This window comes from Sebastes umbrosus, chromosome 23 (genome assembly GCF_015220745.1).
Source record: "Sebastes umbrosus isolate fSebUmb1 chromosome 23, fSebUmb1.pri, whole genome shotgun sequence".
NCBI lineage: Eukaryota > Metazoa > Chordata > Actinopteri > Perciformes > Sebastidae > Sebastes > Sebastes umbrosus.
In genome coordinates, this window is record NC_051291.1 from 7,071,080 (window position 1) to 7,084,044 (window position 12,965).

The 12,965-nt window shown below is 40.5% G+C and overlaps 1 long non-coding RNA gene across 1 annotated transcript; it reads right to left on the minus strand.

Annotated features, from left to right (window-relative positions):
• Positions 1-7,323: 7,323 nt before the first annotated feature.
• LOC119482641 lies at positions 7,324-12,162 on the minus strand. Its single transcript, XR_005205484.1, has 3 exons — positions 11,999-12,162; positions 11,802-11,885; positions 7,324-7,554 (listed from the first exon to the last, which is right to left on the minus strand). It is a non-coding gene; the product is annotated as an uncharacterized LOC119482641 (long non-coding RNA).
• Between the last annotated feature and the right edge of the window lie 803 nt (positions 12,163-12,965).

A 12,965-nucleotide genomic window follows, 5' to 3' on the forward strand; every position in this document is an offset into this window, starting at 1 on the left:
AACTTGGGGAAAGAAAAATGTCAGACAAAACAGTTGAGACTATCTGGTTTATGTTGAGTGTCTTTATATGCAGATGATGTGGCGTTTTAAAATGACGCTGTTCATATGCTGACATGACAGATTCAAGCTTATCATTAGTGGACTTTTACAATTTATGTGACAGATTGGACATAGTGATGAGATTTTTCTTTTATACAAGCACGTTGGATTATGTGGCGTGGTGAAAATTACAGTGTGACATAAAATCTTAAAAATTACCAGAGCTGTGAATTTTAGAGTGATGGATTAGTGAAATTCATCACCAGATGGACCTTTCAAGGATTTTAATTTTACAATGTGATGGATTCATGTGACGGATGCTTCAATGGACAACATTGTTTGCTTGATAAGAAAGGATTTTATGGCGAGAATTACTGCTTCTAAGGTGCGACAGACATTAAAATGAAAAGATTTACAGCCATACTAACCGATAACTCCATAGTTTGACAGATTTGATGAGATGATGAGTCTTCAGTGCGACCGATCCTTCTGTGTGACGGAAAAAACAACGCGGTGCGACAGAAAGTTTGATGAACTCTACAGATGAACCGATGTTCTAGCAGCATGGATTGTACAGTATAATTGGCTCTGAAGTACTACAGATGTGAAGGCATAAGTCGGATTTTACAGCACAATGGATTTTTGGACTGAACTGGGGAGTTTAGAGAGTCTTGGAAAAAATGAGCTGGACACAAAATGCGCTAGAACACCTGTATTCACTTTTTTGTGCGGGCCAACTCCAAAGTCCAGATAAATCTTTGGAGATGCGACTTTTGGAAAAGGACTTGAATATGAATAAAATCTTAATGAACTTTTGAAAAGTCTGGTGCATTGAACCTCCGTAAATGTTGAACAGACTTTTTGAAGTCATCCCTCTTTTGTTAGATCCGGCTTTGAAGTTAATAATTGAGCCATATATGAATTAATGGGCCTGCCTGCTTCTATACACTGTGTGTCCAGTGATGTGTGTGCGTGTGTGCGTGTGTGTGATGAAGAGGATGATGAAGGTTACAGCAGCAGCAGTGGTGCCGACAATGACTGCTGTGCCAGTCATGATGATTAAAATTATGATAATTAAAATTATTATGATTATAATCAGAATGGTGAGCGATGGAGGATCTAATGATGAGTCAGTTATTATAATTGTTGATGTGAAAAAGCTAATTAGTATTATTATTATGCTAATTATTCAGTGCATTTTGAACCTTTATTGTCCTGTCAGGGAAATTTGGTTTACAGACGTAAAGCACACATGTACAATAAACACTGTAAAACATATGAATATATTTAAAATTAAAATGTGGTTTGAAGATGTTGAAGGAGATGAAGATGGTGTTCATGATGGTTATGATCATAATGATGATGATGGTGATGATGACGGCTTGGGACCAAAATGTAACGGAAACAGGAAGTCGCAGAGACAAGTTTAATCCTACTTCCTGTTTGCACTGCTGTGGTTTCCTGTGTTTTCTGGTTGGACGATATTAAAATGGTTAACCTTGTGTGTGGTCCAGTCTCGTTTCAATCCACCACTTTGTACCGAATTCAAGGACAAGCAATGAGAAGGCAAACAAATCTTTGTGGTCCAAGATTGATGCAAAACAGACTATATTGTAAGAATTTTCACCTTTTAAGACCATTAATGATGTCCTCAAGATTTCAAGAGGGCTTTATTGTCATAGTCTCCGACAAAAAATTTTGTATGTATGTGTTTTTTTCAGCCAGGTCTAATTTTGTGAGCAATAACAAAGCCTTTGTTGCTTTTAGCGTGTAATTTCATGCCATGTAGTCTGTACTGACTGCAATGCAAATGCATCCACGTGAATATGCTACACTAAGAGCTAGTGACGTAGAATAAAATGTGAGAGAGTCTGCTTACAGTGAGCTGGAGGGGATGAGAATCGGTCCAACAAACACAGGACTTTAAACCAGGAGACCGGTGTTCGTGTCCCAAAGTGTTGTTGAGTTATTTTGAAGTTACGTTCGTGACACTTGTGGTGTGTTTCAAGTTATGTTACGTTATAAACGTACGTATTTTACTTAGTTTTCATAGTTATTTTAAGCCCAATCATGATGTTTTTCCTAAACCTAAGTGCCATTTCGTATTAACGATTTGCCGTTTTATTGACACACGAAAAGCCGTTCTAAATTGGTTAAGTTCTCTATGTAGATGGACAACTTTGCTTCATACATGCCAATCAAATTGTTTAATTTAAACCATATTTGTATTAAGCAGTGGCGTCACTCTTCTATCTTAGGCAGACTTACACTGACTAAAGGCCTTTAAATTTTTTTTTGTGTGTGATTAATTTGCACGTCAATATATTTCAACATATTTTTTTTCTGGAACGAGGTTAATTTTCTGAGCTTTCGCACCGTGAATAAAGGCAACAACAATCAAGTTGTGTGAAACAGGTTGAGTGGCACCTATATTTTGAAACAACACGGAAGCTCCGTAGTCCGAACCAAGGCGGCAAACTTCATTACTCCTTTCAACCTTGACAAGATCCACTCCTTCCGTTCGTATCTTTCTTTCCTTTCGCAATAAAAGCCCTAGACATATAATATTCGCAGACAAGTATTTCGCATTTCCGTGTTGTTTATTCATCATTGTAAAGGCCTTAACATCTAAACAGCAATCTGCTACACAACAAGAGCCTCAGACTATGAACAACAGCCTAGATTAGCTTTCCTGCTAATGCCCGCTTATTATCAAATGTACAAACAATGACATGTGAAAATGTCAATTTGGCCTTTTTAAAGAATGATGTGGTCCTTACTTTTCCAACACCGCTGCTAAAAATAGCTGTCTGATCTTCTCTTATAAGCTGCAATTTTTTTACACTCGTCTGCCGGTGCTCAGTCTGCCAGCTGCTGGCGACAGCTGGAGACGACTACACAACCCTCCAGAGGGTCCTCCTATTTTTCTTCCGTTTAATAATAAAAAAAAATTTAAAAATCACCTTGATGCTATTTTTTGACTGGAAATAGGGATGACTAATTAAGGGAAGTTGTCACAAGTGAGCTCTCCAATGAAGGCCCATTGGTGATTAGGGCTGATAAGTATGAGTTGTAGTAAAGTTTGTTGTAGTATTCAAGTGTGTAAGTGTCTGACACTTACTCATCAGTGTTGTTGATTGTTGCCATGGAAACAAAGTGAACAAATATCACGACAAACTGCAGCTGGCAGGGAGTTTTCATTATTTCACTCCAGGGAGGAAGAACGCTGAGCGGAGTGTCAGGAGCAGGATTCAAACCAGCAACCTCCAGAGTCCGGTGTGTGATTGTGTGTGTCTGACATCCCTCAGTGATGAATGACTCCACTGTTTTCCCCATGGCATCATGGGAAATCACACACCATAGACACACACAGAGTTTACACCGTGTGTGTGTGGAGATTAATGGGACTCGGAAAGAATGTGACAGAGAGAGAAATGAGCAAAACAGATGATAGAGAGAGAGGAAGAGGAGTACTTTGTTGTTTTATGAATGGGAAAGATACAAACCAAATTGAATCTGTCGTATTTTCTGTGAATGAGATGGTGAGTTTATAACCAAGATGAGGAGCCGTGTGTGGAGGTAAAAAAGAAGACGTAAAATGAAAGGAAGAGGAAGGTAATGAAAAATGAAAAGAGGAAAGGGGAAGGACACAGAAGGGCCGGAGGAGGAGGAGATATAGAAGGAAAGAAGAATAAAATGGAGAATGGATGGGAAGAGGAAGGTAACAAAAAGGGGATATTCAAGGGAGGAAATAAGTAATGAGACTGATTGGCTTTTTGTTTCACCTGATTTATTTAGTCTGACCTGAGCTGATCGCTTGTTGTTGTTTTGTGTTGTCCTAATCAATCAGTCAGTCGACACAGAAACTCTGATGTTGGTCACTTAGAAACAGTCCAGTCAAAGAAATATGTCAATATTTAAAACAAACCACATTCAAACAGCAATCTGCTACACAACAAGAGCTCCAGACTTTTACAACAGCCCAGATTAGCTTTCCTGCTAATGCCCGCTTATTATCAAATTAACAAACAAGGACACGTTAAAATGTCAACTTGGCCTTTCTGGATAATGGCGTGGTCCTTACTCTTCCAGCACTGCTGCTAAATACTGCTGTCTGATTTTTTCTTGTAAGCTGCAATTCGTTTACGCTCCCCTGCCGGTGCTCAGCCTGCAAGCTGTAACACCTATTTTTTTTGTTTTTTTCCTGGAAATTTATGACTTCATAATCTCGCAAATTTTGTGATTTTTTTTCTCGTAAATTTGCCACTTTAATCTCAGAGAATATCCAAATTGTTTTTCTGTAAATATTACCCCCCACCCCCCTCCCCGGCTCCGTAATCATTATTTTTTACTTACAAAAATATGCCGTCGTAAAGGGCAGAGAAAAGGGCAGTAGGAGGAGATAAAGAGGCTAGTGAGGAGGGAAGGAGAAAAGAAAGACAGGAGGAGATACCAAAAAAGGGAAAGGAGGATGTAAGAAAGGAGAAAGGGAAGGAGAGAAGGAAGGAGAGAAGAAATGATGAAAAAAGAAAGGATGGATTGAATCCTTGGATTGATTGAAGAAGGTCAAAGAAAGGAAGAGGTAGGTAAATAAATGAAGAGGGCTTGGAAAGGGAGTAAAGAAGAAAACAGGGATGAGAAAGAAGACAGAGAGAAAAGACAGGAAGAAAGAAAGAAGAAGGGAAGAGAAAAGAAAGAAGGAAGGAAGGAAAAGGAAGAAGGAGGTAGCGAAGGAAGTAAATGAGGATGGAGGAAGAGAAGCTGCAGCTTGTTATTATTCTAAATGTGTGTTCAGAGGAATCCTATTTTAGATAACACACACAGTTTAATGGAGGACAGGAAGACAGAGAGGGAGAGAGAGAGAAAACTGTAATTCACTTTCTGATAACAAGTATAATCCACGGTCGCCATCGTAAAGGCTTCACCACAGTCACACCAGCAAACACTTAAATAATAAAAGTGTTGTACATCACATTATTGAGCAGCATTAAACAGTAAATACATAATATTATACACAGACTATTCTCTGCATCACTGAATCATGTCAGACTTTAATAGGAACATTTAAATCTTGTATGTAACATTCACTAGAGAGCTGTGGAGTCAACTCGGCTTCATCAATGAGGCTGCAGTTTGGACAAAAGTGGTGAAACTTGGGGTTTAGAAAAGTAGAAAAGACACATTTTTAGTTTGTTAAGGGGAGACACTACAGGTGAATAAGGTAAACATTTAACTAGTATAAGTATAGTAATAGATGTGAAACTTCCCCAGTTGATTACTGACATTAAGACAAGTATTTTTAGTTTTACAAGTTTTCTGAAAAATTGTGTGACATGTCTTCCGCACATGTTTGACTTATTTTACGTATATTTTAAGCCCAACCATGACTTTTCAAAAACCTAAGTGAGTGGTTTTGTTGCCCCCTGCTGGTACTACACCTTCAGACAAACATGGTATGGTTTGTGGTGGTCAAGCTCTTTATACAACGGCCTGACTTCCGCTTCTGCTCCTGTCGTCGCGAGAGGGCACTGTCGTGTTCTTCTATACCTTCTTTCAGTGATCTACCATGTGAATAGATGATAAAACCTACTAGTGTGTGTAGTAGGCCCCCAATGACCCACATCTATGGCACAAGCGCAGTTTGCGTTGGTTCAGGGGGCTCACTGAACCTCCTAGAAATGCATCTATATATATTTTTTAATAACGCAGAACTAATAATTTATTGTAATGATGAATTATATCGACCTCGATTTGTCTTCTTGACAGAATAGATTGTCCATACTCCGTTAAATATGCACATCTGTTACGTCATGTACACAAAGCACGTACCATCAGCTGTTCGGTCAAGATCAGACTAGAGACGTGACCACTTAAAAGATTGATGAGTAGTACTTGCTCTCATCTGACTTTTGTGTTTTTTAAACAGAAAACACAGGTTTTATATTGTGATATTTACTGAAAATTATATACAATAAAGCCAACTGCAGCCTCAGTAATCTTTCAATTGATCTCCATCCAACCAGCTGCCTCCTTATTTAGGTATTTGTAGTGAAATTTCAACCTCACCAATCAGCCGTTCCTCGTCCGTTGCGGCGCTTTCAAAGCGAGCGACAGCAATAAATAGAAACAGGGCGTCTGACAAAAGTTCAGCTCAAAACGGCACGCTGCGCAGCGTTTCGGCGCTCGCGGCCAGTTAGGAGTCGGATATTCCAATAGAAAACAATGCAATCAAATTGATTTTGTCACCCACACTTGTAATAATGACGCATCTCAATACATTAGACCTCTCTGCGTCGTACACATCACATCCCCTCTAGATTTTCTTTTTGTGAACCCCCAACCTTAAAGTTCAAACTGCGCCTATGATCTATGGTGCCCATAGCGATCGATAACGCCTATTTTATATCCTGACAACAGTCTAAATTGGCTGGATAGACAGAATGAATGTCGGTACAAAACTTCATGGCGATCCATCCTTTAGTTATTTCAGTCTGGACAAACATTTCTATCAAAAAGCCGCACCACTAAAAAAGTTTTGATAGTAACTATTGTTGCTTCCTTCATTGTCTCCAATGCTTCTCTCAATAACGTTATGGAAATATTCTGACACTGAATCTGAAATTATGCAAAAACCTCAGAGTACAATCAGAGTCCAGGAGTCTCTGTTGCCATGGTAAAATGACATAATACTCTGTTGCTGCTAGACAGAAACAAAAGGCAGAGGATGCCGTGTATTACTCACACAAACACACATTATATTAATTTATATTCATGCCCTGAAAGCTCAATGCAACACACACACACACAGAGATATAATCCAGTGAGTCCAGTTTTGGCGTCTCAGTGTGAACGAAGCCAAACAGAAATTAAATTAATTCAGTTTGCAGAGACAAAAAATAAAAACGCAAATGAATATTTAGCGTGTGTGTGAGAGAGCGAGTGTTTCGCCTCGAGGAAAATCAGCTCAACTTTCATTCATATTGAAATCAGCCAGCGAGAGAGAGGAAGAGAAGAAAGGAGGATTAGGAAGAGAGCAGATAAGAGAGGAGGAAGTCAGGAGGGAGAGGAGGTGAGGAAGAGGAAGGAGGAGAGGGAGAAGAGAGGAGCAGATAGGAGGAGTCGCTGTGACATTATCTGTGTTTCTTTGTTTCGCTGCTGTCAGAGAGAAAACTAATCCACTGTCAACACACACACACATTCACAGTTGGTTTGTGTCTCTGCAGTGCAAAGCAAGAATGATTTCCCACATAGAAACACAAGTTTTCTCAGAGGTCGCATCACATTTTTAATTACTCAGGAAACGAAGAACTGAGCTGAGCTTCATCCAGTAAACACACACTGATGCTGTTCTCCTTGTGAGGCAGCTCAGGTGGATTTTGGGGGGTATCGTTGTACGGCGGTGTCGCTGTGTCTGCCTCTGGTGTGTGATTATAGTTCAGCGTCAGGTCGTCTTTCATCTCCGTAGCTGATGTTTACATTCTTTCTTTCACTGTAATCAGGCGCCAACCTCCAGGTCTGAGAAGTGAAGCCAATGATGAAGTGTCTTAAACCTTCATTATTTCTACTAGCCAGCAGGGGGCGACTCCTCTGGTTGCAAAAAGAAGTCTGATTGTATAGAAGTCTATGAGAAAATGAGCCGACGTCTCACTTGATTTATTACCTCAGTAAACATTGTAAACATGAATTTATGGTCTCAATCGCTAGTTTCAAGTCTTCTTCAATACATCATGATGTTCATTTAGTAAATTATGACATAACATAACATAACATAACATTTGAACTGATGTTTTATATAAAAACATTTTTAAATCTGTATTCCTGACTATGTCCTCAATACACTGACATGATATTTCAACTTTCAACAGTGTTCTATCACCTGTTTGTCGTCCTGATCATGAAACAGTTTGATACCTCAATAAGAAGTTGCTCATTATTTTGAGACAAGGAGATAATTAAGTTGTAATGTTCCTTCAGCACTGATAAAACGCTGTTTCACATCTTGAGATAATTAGACATCAAACCATTTTCCTAAAATAATTAGCACCATAAAACATTGGAAAATAATTAAGCTGTGATTACAAGAGAGCCGATGTCACAGATATCAGATAATTCAGTTCTTATCTAAACGTGTAATATTCGCACCATATGTGTTATCAGGAGATAATGAGATAATGAAACCATGATTAGTAACCACAGACCAACATAAAAGCATTAGATTTACCAGACTGAAGGAGACATTAAAGTGCTTTGTATGATGATGAAGCCGACGCCGGCATCTGTGGACACACAGCGGTGACACATCTGGAGATCCATTCACAGAAATGACGACACATGGTCTCAGAAACAGACAAACGCAACGCTTTAGCTTCTTCTTCAGAGACAATAGATGAAACATGAGAAGATTTACAAACCAGCTGGCAGCAGCACAAACCACAAAACACACACACACGCTTTAAAACACAAACTTTTTCAGATTTGTCACATCTACAGATCAGTTGGTTTAGTCTCAGAAGTCCCTTTCACACATGCACTACAACTCTGAACTTATCTAGACGTTACCCAGAGGAGCTGGATGTGAGACGTGCAAAACATTTGGACCAGTCATTAAACACACTTTACTCTGCCAACTCCCTGGCATGGCCATTTTCAAAGAGGTCCCTTGACCTCGGACTTCCAGATAAGTGAATGTAAATGGATTCTCTGGGTACCCACGAGTCTCCCCTTTACAGACATGCCCACTTTATGATAATCACATGCAGTTTGGGTCAAGTCATAGTCAAGTCAGCACACTGACACAAAAATAAAAGTCAACGTTACTTTAAGTCACACACAGGACACAAACAGCGGTCGCCTGGTTGAACCATCAAATAACGCCGCGGGCAGGTTTACATTGGAGTTAGTTGAAAGCTTGGTTCATCACATACTGTTGCTAAAGGGTGCCTCCGTACGCCAGTTTGTGATGCCGAGGGATGCTGACCAAACAGCGGTATTTGAAGAACTGGGAGTGAGAACGGGTTGTCTGAGTGTTTGGGCGTGTTGATGACGGTTAGTGGCGCAAAAAACAGAAGAAAACAAACATCCTGAGGATGAAGAAGAATGGTCATTTACACGAAGACGCCAACGAAAATGTCAAACTGGAGAGACGACGAGATTCAGGAACTTCTGTCGGTAAGGGCCGACGCCGAAATCTTCAGACAAATCCGAACCGGCTCTGTGACCGCAGTGTTTTTGCGTCATGTCCTGCCTCCTGCCACTATCCAGGCGCCACCCTTCGTCTAAACCAAACTGAGTATTTCCAGAATATGAAAACGCATCTGACACGGATCTCTTGTTGTGTGCTACACGTTTGAAAAGGAAACTCCTGACCTGATTCTCCAGATATTGTCTGAAGATCATATGAGAAAACCACCAATGTTTCCACGTGTCCACTTCTCTGTTGTGACACTTTCACTTTCAGTTTGTAGCGTCCATCGTCCGACTACGTATTTATAACACAGCGCTGATACGTGAAAATTAACTACATAAAAAGCTAAACGACGGCGGGGCGGTGGGCAAGTAATGTCAAACGCTGTGTAACACCGGTAACGACAAGCCTTGTCCACTTGTATTGCTTAATTAGACCCGTTAATGATCACATGATCACTAATTAACCTCCGTCATAAACAAACCAGCAAATATAAAACATCAATTTCTTCTTTTTGAGTAGCAACAACTAGAGGACACAGGGCATCAGATTTACAGAAATGTGCATTTTAAATTTTTACCTTCTGGCATTTTTCTTAGTTTTTCTGACACATTAATCAATGACCAATCAATAGCAAGCGTGTAACTCTTGGCCAATCAGGGAGAAGGACAGAGCGAGGCTGACAGAGACAGGAAACGAGAGAGAGCTTTTGAGGTAAATTGAAATGTTCAGAGGAAATTGGTTGTTTCCTCGAGACAAGTGGAGAAAACACAAGAAAATGACAGACTCTTTGTGTGTGTGTGCGTTGGTTGGTATGTGTGTGTGTGTGTGTACGTGTGTGTGGGTGTGTGGGTGTGCGTGCGTGTGCGTGTGTGTGTGTGTGTGTGTGTGTAGTAATTATATGAGCAGTCAGGGGTGATGGATGATTGAGGTTCTATCTGCAGCCCGAGGCCCAGAACGCACCTCAGCACTATTAATCTGACATCACTACATTGTGTTTTGTGTGCGTGCGTGTGTGTGTGTGTGTCAAATTGAGTCTGTATGCAGCAATTTATGTCCTAAGTGTGTGTGTGTGTGTGTAGAATATCGTTTACAGTTTAAAGAAAGTTCCACTGTGAAACTAACTTCACTTCTTGAGTCCATGTGTATGGAAGCCCATTAATGCCAAAAAAACTGCTGACTCATGTTTACCAGAGTTTCTCAAACTTCGAGTTGTGTTCAGACTAAACAAAGTGAAATCTAGAGGTGACGTAATTGTTTGCAAAATCTCTTAAAAAAACAAGACGATGCTAACAAAGACTCAAAGGCCGTTACACATCGGCAACCCGTTCTCACTCCCAACTCGTCAAATACCACCATTTGGTCAGCGCCCCTCAGCATCAGAAACCGACGCACAGAGGCACCCTTTAGCCGTTAGTATTGTCAGTTTCGTTAGTTACATGAGACATTACTCACGTGAGTCGTTAGTATCGTCAGTCCTGTGAATCACAGGAGTCGTTATTATCATCAGTTCAGTGAGTTACGTGAGTCGTTAGTTACATGAGTCGTTAGTCACGTGAGTCGTTAGTATGTCAGTTCCGTTAGTTACATGAGTCGTTAGTCAAGTGAGTTGTTAGTATCATCAATCCTGTGAGTCCCGTGAGTCGATAGTATCATCAGTCACGTGAGTCGTTAGTCAGCTGAGTTGTTAGTATTGTCAGTCCCGTGAGTCCCGTGAGTCACATGAGTCGTTAGTCACGTAAGTCGAAAGTATCGTTAGTCACGTGAGTCTTGTGAGTCTTGTGAGTCGTTAGTCCCGTGAATTGTTAGTATCATTAGCTCCGTGAGTCAGTAGTCATGTGAGTCGCTAGTATCGTCAGTCCTGTGAGTCCCGTGAGTCACTAGTAACATGAGTCGCTTGTCAGTCTGGTGAGTCCCGTGAGTTTTTAATCACTGGAGTCATTAGTATCATCAATCCCGTGAGTCGTTAGTCAGTGAAACTAACGTGATTCCTTCCTAACACAAGTGGTTGTGTTGCCTAAACCTAACCCCCTTAAAAACAGAAGTTCAGAACGTAAGCGCCATGTGAACACGTCTACGTACCAGACACCCAATATAGTATCCACAGAACCATGTGCACCATAGCAACCAAACTGTACCCACACACAGCCGCTAGCCTGTTGCTAACACCAGACGTCAAGTTACTGAAGCTGCAGGTTACTGAGGACAATCGGATCCGTTAGAGCCCCCAGACTGTATTAAAAAACACTTTATGTTCAAACCAAATGTTTCGCAGCCTGAGGTGTCGAAGACCTGGCGTATTTTAACGAACAACTTCCTGTGAGAATGGGCTCATTATGCAGAAAATTGGCGTGGAAAGGCTCCGAAGGCTCTGAGATAATAACAATAATTATGAACAGTCGGGCTTCGTCACCTTCACTGCGTTTCATTTTGCTCGAATTCACTTAAACGCATTACGTCTCTCCTCCCTCTGTCTCTAATGAGAGGTTTCAGTCTTTTATTGTGATAAAAGGTTTCAGAGACAGAAAATAAAACCTGCTATTCTCCCGTGTGTGTGTGTGTGTGTGGCAGATATTACCATATCAATAGTTCTCTCCTCCTTCCACCCACTTCCTCTCTGTCTCCTTCTGTTGGGATGTAATTGTGGTCGATCAGACGAGCACTGTTATCAACACACACACACACACACACACATATTCTGAACAGACTCATGATTCTCTTCCTCCAGATGAATCCTGAAGTGAATTTCGTGAACAGGAAACTGCAGTTTGTCACCTCCTGCTGCTGAACTCTGGTACTTCTACTGAATCTCTATTGAAAATCTATTCTAAAAGCATTGCTGCTGCGTGTGAACAGCTATGTGAACTACTACAATATTGACGTTTACAATGCGTGCTCCACTCATAGAAAAAAGTCCGCTCCATAAATCAAACGCTTCCTAAACTAACAGCCCATCATCCATCTGTTGTCCCAGTTCAGTTCACCACATCCCCTAATGTCAAACTGATCACCTTGACCTCCAGATTTGAACCCAAATAAAATCTTAAACAAGTTCAAATCAAGCTTTTCTTTAAAAAAAAAGAAAAGAAAAAGGAGGCTGTGCAGCAGACGTGGAACTACTCAGCATTGTTCCTGCTGCTGCTTGCTACAGTTTGCTTTTTTGCAAACAAATAAACTTGTTAAAGACACAAACAGTAATGGGATTAAAACAACACTGGGGTGGGATTAAACTAGACTCTGTACTATCATGGCTCTGGCAGTGTTTTAAACATGAATCAAACAGCACTCAACAAACAGGCAAACAAACACAAACACACATTTTACTGTGAATAAAAGAGAGACAACGAGCTTTTATTTTGAAACAGATTGATTTTGTTGTCACTAAGATTATTGCGATGGGGGGGAAAGTGTTGATTATTAATAAAGAATAAAAGGAAAAAGGAAAGAATAAAGTAGCGACCGTGCTCTTTATTAGACACGTTCAATCAAACACAAGACATTCAACCAGGAGACCGCTGTTCGTGTACCGTGTGAAACTAAAAGTAACGTTGACTTATTTTGTCACATCAGACTGTAGTCACGTGACTCGTTGGTATCGTCAGTCACGTGAGTCACGTGAGTCACGTGAGTCGTTAGTAACATGAGTTGTTAGTATGTCAGTTCAGTGAGTCATGTGAGTCGTTAGTTACATGAGTTGTTAGTCACGTGAGTCATTACTATCGTCAGTTACATGAGGCATATG